Below are 12,500 nucleotides of genomic sequence, written 5' to 3' on the forward strand. Positions count from 1 at the left end.
ACAATCAGCATCCAGACCTCTCCCTCCCATCCTACAAGCAGCATCCAGACCTCTCCCTCCCATCATACAATCAGCATCCAGACCTCTCCCTCCCATCCTACAAGCAGCATCCAGACCTCTCCCTCCCATCATACAAGCAGCATCCAGACCTCTCCCTCACATCACACAAGCAGCATCCAGACCTCTCCCTCCCATCATACAAGCAGCATCCAAACCTCTCCTTCCCATCATATAAGCAGCATCCATACCTCTCCCTCCCATCATACAAGCAGTATCCAGACCTCTCCCTCCCACAAAGCAAGCAGCATCCAGACCTCTCCCTCCCATCAAAGAAGCAGCATCCAGACCTCTCCCTTCCATCATACAAGCAGCATCCAGACCTCTCCCTCCCATCATACAAGCAGCATCCAGTCCTCTCCCTCCCATCATACAAGCAGCATCCAGACCTCTCCCATCATAAAAGCAGCATCCAGACCTCTACTTCCAATCATACAAGCAGCATCCAGACCTCTCCCTCCCATCATAGAAGCAGCATCCAGACCTCTCCCTCCCATCATACAAGCATCATTCAGACCTCTCCCATCATACAAGCAGCATCCAGACCTCTCCCTCCCATCATACAAGCAGCATCCAGACCTCTCCCTCTCATCATACAAGCAGCATCCAGACCTCTCCCATTTTACAAGCAGCATCCAGACCTCTACTTCCAATCATACAAGCAGCATCCAGACCTCTCCCTTCCATCATAGAAGCAGCATCCAGACCTCTCCCTCCCATCATACAAGCAGCATTCAGACCTCTCCCATCATACAAGCAGCATCCAGACCTCTCCCTCCCATCATACAAGCAGCATCCAGACCTCTCCCTATCATACAAGCAGCATCCAGACCTCTCCCTCCCATCATACAATCAGCATCCAGATCTCTCCCTCCCACCATACAAGCAGCATCCAGTCCTCTCCCTCCCATCATACAAGCAGCATCCAGACCTCTCCCTCCCATCATACAAGCAGCATCCAGACCTCTTCCTCCCATCATACAAGCAGCATCCAGACCTCTCCCTCGCATCATAGAAGCAGCATCCAGACCTCTCCCTCCCATCATACAAGCAGCATCCAGACCTCTCCCTCCCATCATACAATCAGCATCCAGATCTCTCCCCACCATACAAGCAGCATCCAGTCCTCTCCCTCCCATCATACAAGCAGCATCCAGACCTCTCCCATCAAACAAGCAGCATCCAGACCTCTCCCTCCCATCATACAAGCAGCATCACGACCTATCCCTCCCATCATACAAGCAGCATCCAGACCTCTCCCTCCCATGATACAAGCAGCATCCAGACCTCTCCCATCATACAAGAAGCATCCAGACCTCTCCCTCCCATCATACAAGCAGCATCCAGACCTCTCGCTCCCATCATACAAGCAGCATTCAGACCTCTCCCATCATACAAGCAGCATCCAGACCCCTCCCTCCCATCATACAAGCAGCATCCAGACCTCTCCCTCCCATCATACAAGCAGCATCCAGACCTCTCCCTCCCATCATACAAGCAGCATCCAGTCCTCTCCCTCCCATCACGCAAGCAGCATCCAGACCTCTCCCTCCCATCATACAAGCAGCATCCAGTCCTCTCCCTCCCATCATACATGCAGCATCCAGACCTCTCCCTCCCATCATACAAGCAGCATCCAGACCTCTCCCTCCAATCATAGAAGCAGCATCCAGACCTCTCCCTCCCATCATACAAGCAGCATCAAGACCTCTCCCATCATACAAGCAGCATCCAGACCTCTCCCTCCCATCATACAAGCAACATCCAGACCTCTCCCTCCCATCATACAAGCAGCATCCAGACCTCTCCCTCCCATCATACAAGCAGCATCCAGACCTCTCCCTCCCATCATACAAGCAACATCCAGACCTTTCCTTCCCATCATACAAGCAGCATCCATAACTCTCCCTTCCATCATACAAGCAGTATCTAGACCTCTCCCTCCCATCATGCAAGAGGCATCCAGACCTCTCCCTCCCATCATACAAGCAGCATCCAGACCTCTCCCTCCCATCATACAAGCAGCATCCAGACCTCTCCCATTTTACAAGCAGCTTCCAGACCTCTCCCTCCCATCATACAAGCAGCATCCAGACCTCTCCCTCCAATCATACAAACAGCATCCAGACCTCTCCCTCCCATCATACAAGCAGCATCCAGACCTCTCCCTCCCATCATACAAGCAGCATCCAGACCTCTCCCTCCCATCATACAAGCAGCATCCAGACCTCTCCCTCCCATCATACAAGCAGCATCCAGACCTCTCCCTCCCATCATACAAGCAGCATCCAGACCTCTCCCTCCCATCATACAAGCAGCATCCAGACCTCTCCCTCCCATCATACAAGCAGCATCCAGACCTCTTCCTCCCATCATACAAGCAGCATCCAGACCTCTCCCTCCCATCATACAAGCAGCATCCAGACCTCTCCCTCCCATCATACAAGCAGCATCCAGACCTCTCCCTCCCATCATACAAGCAGCATCCCGACCTCTCCCTGCGATCATACAAGCAGCATCCAGACCTCTCCCTCCCATCATACGAGCAGCATCCAGACCTCTCCCATCATACAAGCAGCATCCAGACCTCTCCCTCCCATCCTACAAGCAGCATCCAGACCTCTCCCTCCCATCATACAAGCAGCATCCAGACCTCTCCCTCCCATCCTACTAGCAGTATTCCGACCTCTCCATCCCATCGTACAAGCAGTATCCCGTCTTCTCCTTCCCATCATACAAACAGCATCCAGACCTCTCCCTCCCATCATACAAGCAGTATCCAGATCTCTCCCTCCCATCAAACAAGCAGCATCCAGACCTCTGCCTCCCATCATACAAGCAGCATCCAGACCTCTCCCTCCCATCATACAAGCAGCATCCAGACCTCTCCCTCCCATCATACAAGCAGCATCCAGACCTCTCCCTCCCATCATATAAGCAGCATCCAGACCTCTCCCTCTCATCATAAAAGCAGCATCCAGACCTCTCCCTCCCATCATACAAGCAGCATCCAGACCTCTCCCTCCAATCATACAAGCAGCATCCAGACCTCTCCCTCCAATCATACAAGCAGTATCCAGACCTCTGCCTCCCATCATACAAGCAGCTTCCAGACCTCTCCCTCCAATCATACAAGCAGCATCGAAACCTCTCCCTACAATCATACAAGCAGCATCCAGACCTCTCCCTCTCATGATTCAAGCAGTATCCAGACCTCTCCCTCCCATCATACAAGCAGCATCCAGATCTCTCCCTCCAATCATACAAGCAGCATCCAGACCTCTCCCTCCCATCATACAAGCAGTATCCAGACCTCTCCCTCCCGTCATACAAGAAGCATCCAGACCTCTCCCTCCAATCATACAAGCAGCATCCAGACCTCTCCCTCCCATCATACAAGCAGCATCCAGACCTCTCCCTCCCATCATACAAGCAGTATCCAGACCTCTCCCTCCCATCATACAAGCAGTATCCAGACCTCTCCCTCCCATCATACAAGCAGCATCCAGACCTCTCCCTCCCATCATACAAGCAGTATCCAGACCTCTCCCTCCCATCATACAAGCAGTATCCAGACCTCTCCCTCCCATCATACAAGCAGTATCCAGACCTCTCCCTCCCATCATACAAGCAGTATCCAGACCTCTCCCTCCCATCATACAAGCAGCATCCAGACCTCTCCCTCCCATCATACAAGCAGTATCCAGACCTCTCCCTCCCATCATACAAGCAGTATCCAGACCTCTCCCTCCCATCATACAAGCAGCATCCAGACGTCTCCCTATCATACAAGCAGTATCCAGACCTCTCCCTCCCATCATACAAGCAGTATCCAGACCTCTCCCTCCCATCATACAAGCAGCATCCAGACCTCTCCCTCCCATCATACAAGAAGCATCCAGACCTCTCCCTTCAATCATACAAGCAGCATCCAGACCTCTCCCTCCCATCATACAAGCAGTATCCAGACCTCTCCCTCCCATCATGCAAGCAGTATCCAGACCTCTCCCTCCCATCATGCAAGCAGTATCCAGACCTCTCCCTCCCATCATGCAAGCAGTATCCAGACCTCTCCCTCCCATCATACAAGCAGTATCCAGACCTCTCCCTCCCATCATACAAGCAGTATCCAGACCTCTCCCTCCCATCATACAAGCAGTATCCAGACCTCTCCCTCCCATCATGCAAGCAGTATCCAGACCTCTCCCTCCCATCATGCAAGCAGTATCCAGACCTCTCCCTCCCATTATGCAAGCAGTATCCAGACCTTTCCCTCCCATCATACAAGCAGTATCCAGACCTCTCCCTCATATCATACAAGCAGTATCCAGACCTCTCCCTCCCATCATACAAGCAGTATCCAGACCTCTCCCTCCCATCATGCAAGCAGTATCCAGACCTCTCCCTCCCATCATGCAAGCAGTATCCAGACCTCTCCCTCCCATCATACAAGCAGTATCCAGACCTCTCCCTCCCATCATACAAGCAGTATCCAGACCTCTCCCTCCCATCATACAAGCAGTATCCAGACCTCTCCCTCCCATCATACAAGCAGTATCCAGACCTCTCCCTCCCATCATACAAGCAGTATCCAGACCTCTCCCTCCCATCATACAAGCAGTATCCAGACCTCTCCCTCCCATCATACAAGCAGTATCCAGACCTCTCCCTCCCATCATACAAGCAGCATCCAGACCTCTCCCTCCCATCATACAAGCAGTATCCAGACCTCTCCCTCCCATCATACAAGCAGCATCCAGACCTCTCCCTCCCATCATACAAGCAGTATCCAGACCTCTCGCTCCCATCATACAAGCAGTATCCAGACCTCTCCCTCCCATCAAACAAGTAGTATCCAGACCTGTCCCTCCCATCATACTAGCAGTATCCAGACCTCTCCCTCCCATCCGACAAGCAGTATCCAGGCCTGTCCCTCCCATCATACGAGCAGTATCCCGACCTCTCCTTCCCATCAAACAAGCAGCATCCAGACCTCTCCCTCGTATCATACAAGCAGTATCCCGACCTCTCCCTCCCATCCTATAAGCAGTATCCAGACCTCTCCCTCCCATCAAACAAGCAGCATCCAGACCTCTCCCTCCCATCATACAAGCAGCATCCAGACCTCTCCCTCCCATCATACAAGCAGAATCCAGACCTCTCCCTCCCATCATACAAGCAGCATCCAGACGTCTCCCTATCATACAAGCAGTATCCAGACCTCTCCCTCCCATCATACAAGCAGTATCCAGACCTCTCCCTCCCATCATACAAGCAGCATCCAGACCTCTCCCTCCCATCATACAAGAAGCATCCAGACCTCTCCCTTCAATCATACAAGCAGCATCCAGACCTCTCCCTCCCATCATACAAGCAGTATCCAGACCTCTCCCTCCCATCATGCAAGCAGTATCCAGACCTCTCTCTCCCATCATGCAAGCAGTATCCAGACCTCTCCGTCCAATCATGCAAGCAGCATCCAGACCTCTCCCTCCCATCATACAAGCAGTATTCAGACCTCTCCCTCCCATCATACAAGCAGTATCCAGACCTCTCCCTCCCATCATACAAGCAGTATCCAGACCTCTCCCTCCCATCATGCAAGCAGTATCCAGACCTCTCCCTCCCATCATGCAAGCAGTATCCAGACCTCTCCCTCCCATTATGCAAGCAGTATCCAGACCTTTCCCTCCCATCATACAAGCAGTATCCAGACCTCTCCCTCATATCATACAAGCAGTATCCAGACCTCTCCCTCCCATCATACAAGCAGTATCCAGACCTCTCCCTCCCATCATGCAAGCAGTATCCAGACCTCTCCCTCCCATCATGCAAGCAGTATCCAGACCTCTCCCTCCCATCATACAAGCAGTATCCAGACCTCTCCCTCCCATCATACAAGCAGTATCCAGACCTCTCCCTCCCATCATACAAGCAGTATCCAGACCTCTCCCTCCCATCATACAAGCAGTATCCAGACCTCTCCCTCCCATCATACAAGCAGTATCCAGACCTCTCCCTCCCATCATACAAGCAGTATCCAGACCTCTCCCTCCCATCATACAAGCAGTATCCAGACCTCTCCCTCCCATCATACAAGCAGTATCCAGACCTCTCCCTCCCATCATACAAGCAGCATCCAGACCTCTCCCTCCCATCATACAAGCAGTATCCAGACCTCTCCCTCCCATCATACAAGCAGTATCCAGACCTCTCCCTCCCATCATACAAGCAGTATCCAGACCTCTCCCTCCCATCATACAAGCAGTATCCAGACCTCTCCCTCTCATCATACAAGCAGTATCCAGACCTCTCCCTCCCATCATACAAGCAGTATCCAGACCTCTCCCTCCCATCATACAAGCAGCATCCAGACCTCTCCCTCCCATCATACAAGCAGTATCCAGACCTCTCCCTCCCATCATACAAGCAGTATCCAGACCTCTCCCTCCCGTCATACAAGCAGCATCCAGACCAACTTTCCTATTCATCCAAAAATTCTAAACTTCATCTCCCAACGATGCTTTTTTATCGATTTTTTTGTGACTGATTGACCAATGCCGATGTCTCCTCCCACACCAGAGCTGACGTCTCCATTCACACTAGGGCAGAGGTTCACACCGGAGCAGAGGTTCACATTAGGGCAGAGGTTCACACTAGGGCAGAGGTTCACACCAGGACAGAGGGTCACACTAGGGCAGAGGTTCACACCAGGGCAGAGGTTCACTCAAGGGCAGAGGTTCCCACTAGGGCAGAGGTTCACACTAGGGCAGAGGTTCACAACAGGGCAGAGGTTCACATCGTGGCAGAGATTCACACCAGGGCAAAGGTTCACACCAGGGCAGAGGTTCATACCCGGGAAGCGGTTCACACCAGAGCAGAGGTTCACATTAGGGCAGAGGTTCACCCTAGGGCAGAGGTTAACACTAGGGTAGAGGTTCACAATTGGGCTGAGGTTCACCCCAGGGCAGAGATTCACACTAGATCTCTTTTTGATATACCCTGTGTCCATATCTCTGTGTAAAACCTCTATGCACATAAAGGGTCCCAGAATTTCCAATTCATTACCAGTAAATACTAAAGTAACCCTATCTGAACACCAATTTATGGCTCTCCTCATAAACCATCTACTCACCTTAAACTGAATACTCAGTACTCAATATTTAACTTTACCAAAAATCTCCCAATTACCTAAATCTTAAAACTTCAAATTGTAGTATAAATACCTACCCAAAATAATACTGACTTACACCCAATTGTAGCATTCTCGTACTATAAACTACTTTCAACAACTCGCAGTGTTACATTCCCCAATCTAATTTCAATATTTATTATTGTAACTAAGGTAACTAGAATAAATTTACTGTCTACTATAAATAAAAATGGTATACGACTTAAATTAAGATCAATTTCTTTAATATTAAGTAGTCAGTAAGCCATTAAATTAAGTCTGCCCATAATGTCCCGGCGTGATAGTGGCTCTGTACTGCACCATAATGTCCCGGCGTGATAGTGGCTCTGTACTGCAACTCATCATTGTAATTTTATGATCTCATTGTAATCTTGCAAAGAAATAAAATTTATTTGTTTGCTTAGGGCAGAGGTTCACATTAGGGCAAAGGTTCATACCAGAGTAAAAGTTCACACCAGGGCAAAGGTTCACACAAGGTTTAATGGTAAACTTACCTTGTTTGTTTGTTTAGGGCAGAGGTTCACATTAGAGCAAAGGTTCACACCAGAGTAAAAGTTCACACTAGGGCAAAGGTTCACATCGGAGTAAAAGTTCACACCAGGGCAGAGGTTCATACCAGAGTAAAAGTTCACACCAGGGCAGAGGTTCATACCAGAGTAAAAGTTCACACCAGGGCAGAGGTTCATACCAGAGTAAAAGTTCACACCAGGGCAGAGGTTCATACCAGAGTAAAGGTTCACACCAGGGCAGAGGTTCATACGAGTGTAAAGGTTCACACAAGGGCAGAGGTTCACACCAGAGTAAAGGTTCACACCAGGGCAGAGGGTCACACCAGAGTAAAGGTTCACACCAGGGCAGAGGGTCACACCAGACTAAAGGTTCACACCAGGGTAGAGGGTCACTCCAGAGTAAAGGTTCACACCAGGGTAGAGGGTCACACCAGAGTAAAGGTTCACACCAGGGCAGAGGGTCACACCAGAGTAAAGGTTCACACCAGAGTATAGGTTCACACCAGGGCAGAGGGTCACACCAGAGTAAAGGTTCACACCAGGGTAGAGGGTCACACCAGAGTAAAGGTTCACACCAGGATAGAGGGTCACACCCGAGTAAAGGTTCACACCAGGATAGAGGGTCACACGTGAGTAAAGGTTCACACCAGGATAGAGGGTCACACCAGAGTAAAGGTTCACACCAGGGTAGAGGGTCACACCAGAGTAAAGGTTCACACTAGGGCAGAGGGTCACACCAGAGTAAAGGTTCACACCAGGGCAGAGGGCCACACCAGAGTAAAGGTTCACACCAGGGTAGAGGGTCACACCAGAGTAAAGGTTCACACCAGGGAAGAGGGTCACACCAGAGTAAGGTTCACACCAGGGCAGAGGGTCACACCAGAGTAAAGGTTCACACCAGGGTAGAGGGTCACACCAGAGTAAAGGTTCACACCAGGGCAGAGGGTCACACCAGAGTAAAGGTTCACACCAGGGTAGAGGGTCACACCAGAGTAAAGGTTCACACCAGGGTAGAGGGTCACACCAGAGTAAAGGTTCACACCAGGGCAGAGGTTCACACAAGGTTTAATGGTAAACTTACCTTTCAGTTATTCATTTATTAAAATTAACTTACTATCTTTCCGAATTTCTTTTCATCTTTAAAATTTATTTCCTTGTAAATTATTCGTCATGCTAACGAAATCTTTGTCAAAATATAATATAAGTATTTTAACTGCCTTTTCACTCCATATCTAAGTGAAACGTTTTACCCAGTTCATTGACTGGAAGCTGTTTCTCAAATTTTACTACAGCAGCAACGTCTATGGTACTTCTAACAAGAGCGTTGAAACACTAAATCCTGACGGTTGAGCCAAGGCTTCTTTGCTTCGTCTCCGCCACGTTGATTAGAAGATTATGCTCCAGGGTACCAGAGATGATGTTTATGCTTCAGGGTGCCAGAGATGATGTTTATGCTCCAGAGTACCAGAGATGATGTTTATGCTTCTGGGTACCAGAGATGATGTTTATGCTCCAGAGTACCAGAGATGATGTTTATGCTTCAGGGTTCCAGAGATGATGTTTATGCTCCAGAGTACCAGAGATGATGTTTATGCTCCAGAGTACCAGAGATGATGTTTATGCTTCAGGGTACCAGAGATGATGTTTATGCTCCAGAGTACCAGAGATGATGTTTATGCTTCAGGGTACCAGAGATGATGTTTATGCTCCAGAGTACCAGAGATGATGTTTATGCTTCAGGGTACCAGAGATGATGTTTATGCTCCAGAGTACCAGAGATGATGTTTATGCTCCAGAGTACCAGAGATGATGTTTATGCTCCAGAGTACCAGAGATGATGTTTATGCTCCAGAGTACCAGAGATGATGTTTATGCTTCAGGGTACCAGAGATGATGTTTATGCTCCAGAGTACCAGAGATGATGTTTATGCTCCAGAGTACCAGAGATGATGTTTATGCTCCAGAGTACCAGAGATGATGTTTATGCTTCAGGGTCCCAGAGATGATTATGCTTCAGGGTCCCAGAGATGATGTTTATGCTTCAGGGTCCTAGAGATGATTATGCTTCAGGGTCCTAGATGATGATGATTATGCTTCAGGGTCCTAGATGATGATGATTATGCTTCAGGGTCCTAGAGATGATTATGCTTCAGGGTCCTAGAGATGATTATGCTTCAGGGTCCTAGATGATGATGATTATGCTTCAGGGTCCTAGATGATGATGATTATGCTTCAGGGTCCTAGAGATGATGATTATGCTTCAGGGTCCTAGAGATGATTATGCTTCAGGGTCCTAGAGATGATTATGCTTCAGGGTCCCAAAGACGATTATGATTCAGGGTCCCAGAGATGATGATTGTGCATCAGGGTACCAGAGATGATTATGCTTCAGGGTCCCATAGATGATTATGCTTCAGGGTACCAATGATGATTATGCTTCAGGGTCCCAGAGATGATGATTATGCTTCAGGGTCCTAGAGATGATGATTATGCCAGGGTCCCAGAGATGATGATTATGCTTCAGGGTCCCAGAGATGATGATTATGCTTCAGGGTCCCAGAGATGATGATTATGCCAGGGTCCCAGAGATGATGATTATGCTTCAGGGTCCCAGAGATGATTATGCTTCATTGTCCCAAAGACGATTATGATTCAGGGTCCCAGAGATGATGATTGTGCATCAGAGTACCAGAGATGATTATGCTTCAGGGTCCCATAGATGATTATGCTTCAGGGTCCTAGATGATTATGATTCAGGGTACCAGAGATGATTATGCTTCAGGGTCCGAGAGATGATTATGCTTCAGGGTCCCAGAGTTGATGGTTATGCTTCAGGGTACAAGAGATGATTATGCTCCAGGGTACTAGAGATGATTATGCTTCAGGGTCCCAAAGATGATTATGATTCAGGGTCCGAGATGATTATGATTATGAAACAATATTGTTTCAGACTATGGAACAATGCTCTTCTCCAGACTGAGGGACTGACCACCTCAGAACTTTAAGGGTGATGGACTAATTACATCGTCTTCAAGTCTCTTCTGCTTCTATCAACTTTTCTGTATTCGACTGAAGAAGCCTACTGTGTGGGCGAAACGTTTCGAAATAAAGATACTCAACTGTTGCATATGTGTCTTACCTAACAACCTGTCGGTATTTTATACCATTTTAATGTTCATGCTTCAGGGTACCAATGATGATTATGCTTCAGGGTACCAATGATGATTATGCTTCAGGGTCCTAGATGATGATGATTATGCTTCAGGGTCCTAGATGATGATGATTATGCTTCAGGGTCCTAGAGATGATTATGCTTCAGGATCTTAGACAATGAGATTTGTCGTAAGTTTTAGTAAAAAAAAAATATGACATCTCACTTGTGGAGGTTGTTACGAATGTTGGTTAAACAAAAATGCAAACAAAATACTTTGATTCTAGTGAAGAGTTCTTGATTCGGGGCAATGGATTCACCCTCCTTGGATCTAACTTGATTACCTCCCTGTTGACAGCGTCCCCATTGGATTTAACGTTTCCCCGAGATATTAATGTAAATAATGGCGTTACTACTTTCCTGACTAGCTACTCAAGTTTCTGTCACCCACTACCATCTGTAAGGTAACCACCATCTGTAAGATTACCACCACCTGTAAGATTACCACCACCTGTAAGATTACCACCACCTGTAAGGTAACCATCTGTAAGGTAACATCTGTGAGCTCAAAAATCCGACTCCACGATAAGGAATCCAATCATCAGGGCCTCAGTCACCGCCATTAAAGTAACGTCACCCTGAGTTGAGGGTCACAAACGCCACGACCACTAACACGAACATTAAGTTGAGGGTCACAAACGCCACGACCACTAACACGAACATTAAGTTGAGGGTCACAAACGCCACGACCACTAACACGAACATTAAGTTGAGGGTCACAAACGCCACGACCACTAACACGAACATTAAGTTGAGGGTCACAAACGCCACGACCACTAACACGAACATTAAGTTGAGGGTCACAAACGCCACGACCACTAACACGAACATTAAGCTGAGGGTCACAAACGCCACGACCACTAACACGAACGTTAAGTGTCCATTGGATTAAGAGCTTTGACCTGGATGGAGTACCAGGAACTTTAAAAAGTTCAGACATAGAAACTTTTCACAAACGAGACAAAAAATTACAGACCAGAAGTAGATACATCACATAAATGTTTACGAAAAAAGAGAGAGATTCAAAATTCTTTATTTTATGAAAAATATTACCTAATTCAACATGGATTTAGAGTGCAAGGATTATGTCTGTTTCACCTTCAAGATTGTCATGGGTAAATCACCGAGGCTATAGAAAAAGGCTCCATCACAACCTTCTATCAGCCCCATTACTACCTTCTGTCAGCCCCATCACTACCCTCTGCCAGCCCCATTACTACCTTCTGCCAGCCCCATCACTACCTTCAGCCAGCTCCATTACTACCTTCTGCCAGCCCCATCACTACCTTCAGCCAGCTCCATTACTACCTTCTGCCAGCCCCATCACTACCTTCAGCCAGCTCCATTACTACCTTCTGCCAGCCCCATCACAACCTTCAGCCAGCCCCATCACTACCTTCAGCCAGCTCCATCACTACCTTCAGCCAGCCCCATCACTACCTTCAGCCAGCCCCATTATCTTCTGCCAGCCCCATCACTACCTTCAGCTAGCCCCATTACTACCTTCTGCCAGCCCCATCACTACCTTCTG

This window comes from Cherax quadricarinatus, chromosome 47 (assembly GCF_038502225.1).
Source record: "Cherax quadricarinatus isolate ZL_2023a chromosome 47, ASM3850222v1, whole genome shotgun sequence".
Classification (NCBI taxonomy): domain Eukaryota; kingdom Metazoa; phylum Arthropoda; class Malacostraca; order Decapoda; family Parastacidae; genus Cherax; species Cherax quadricarinatus.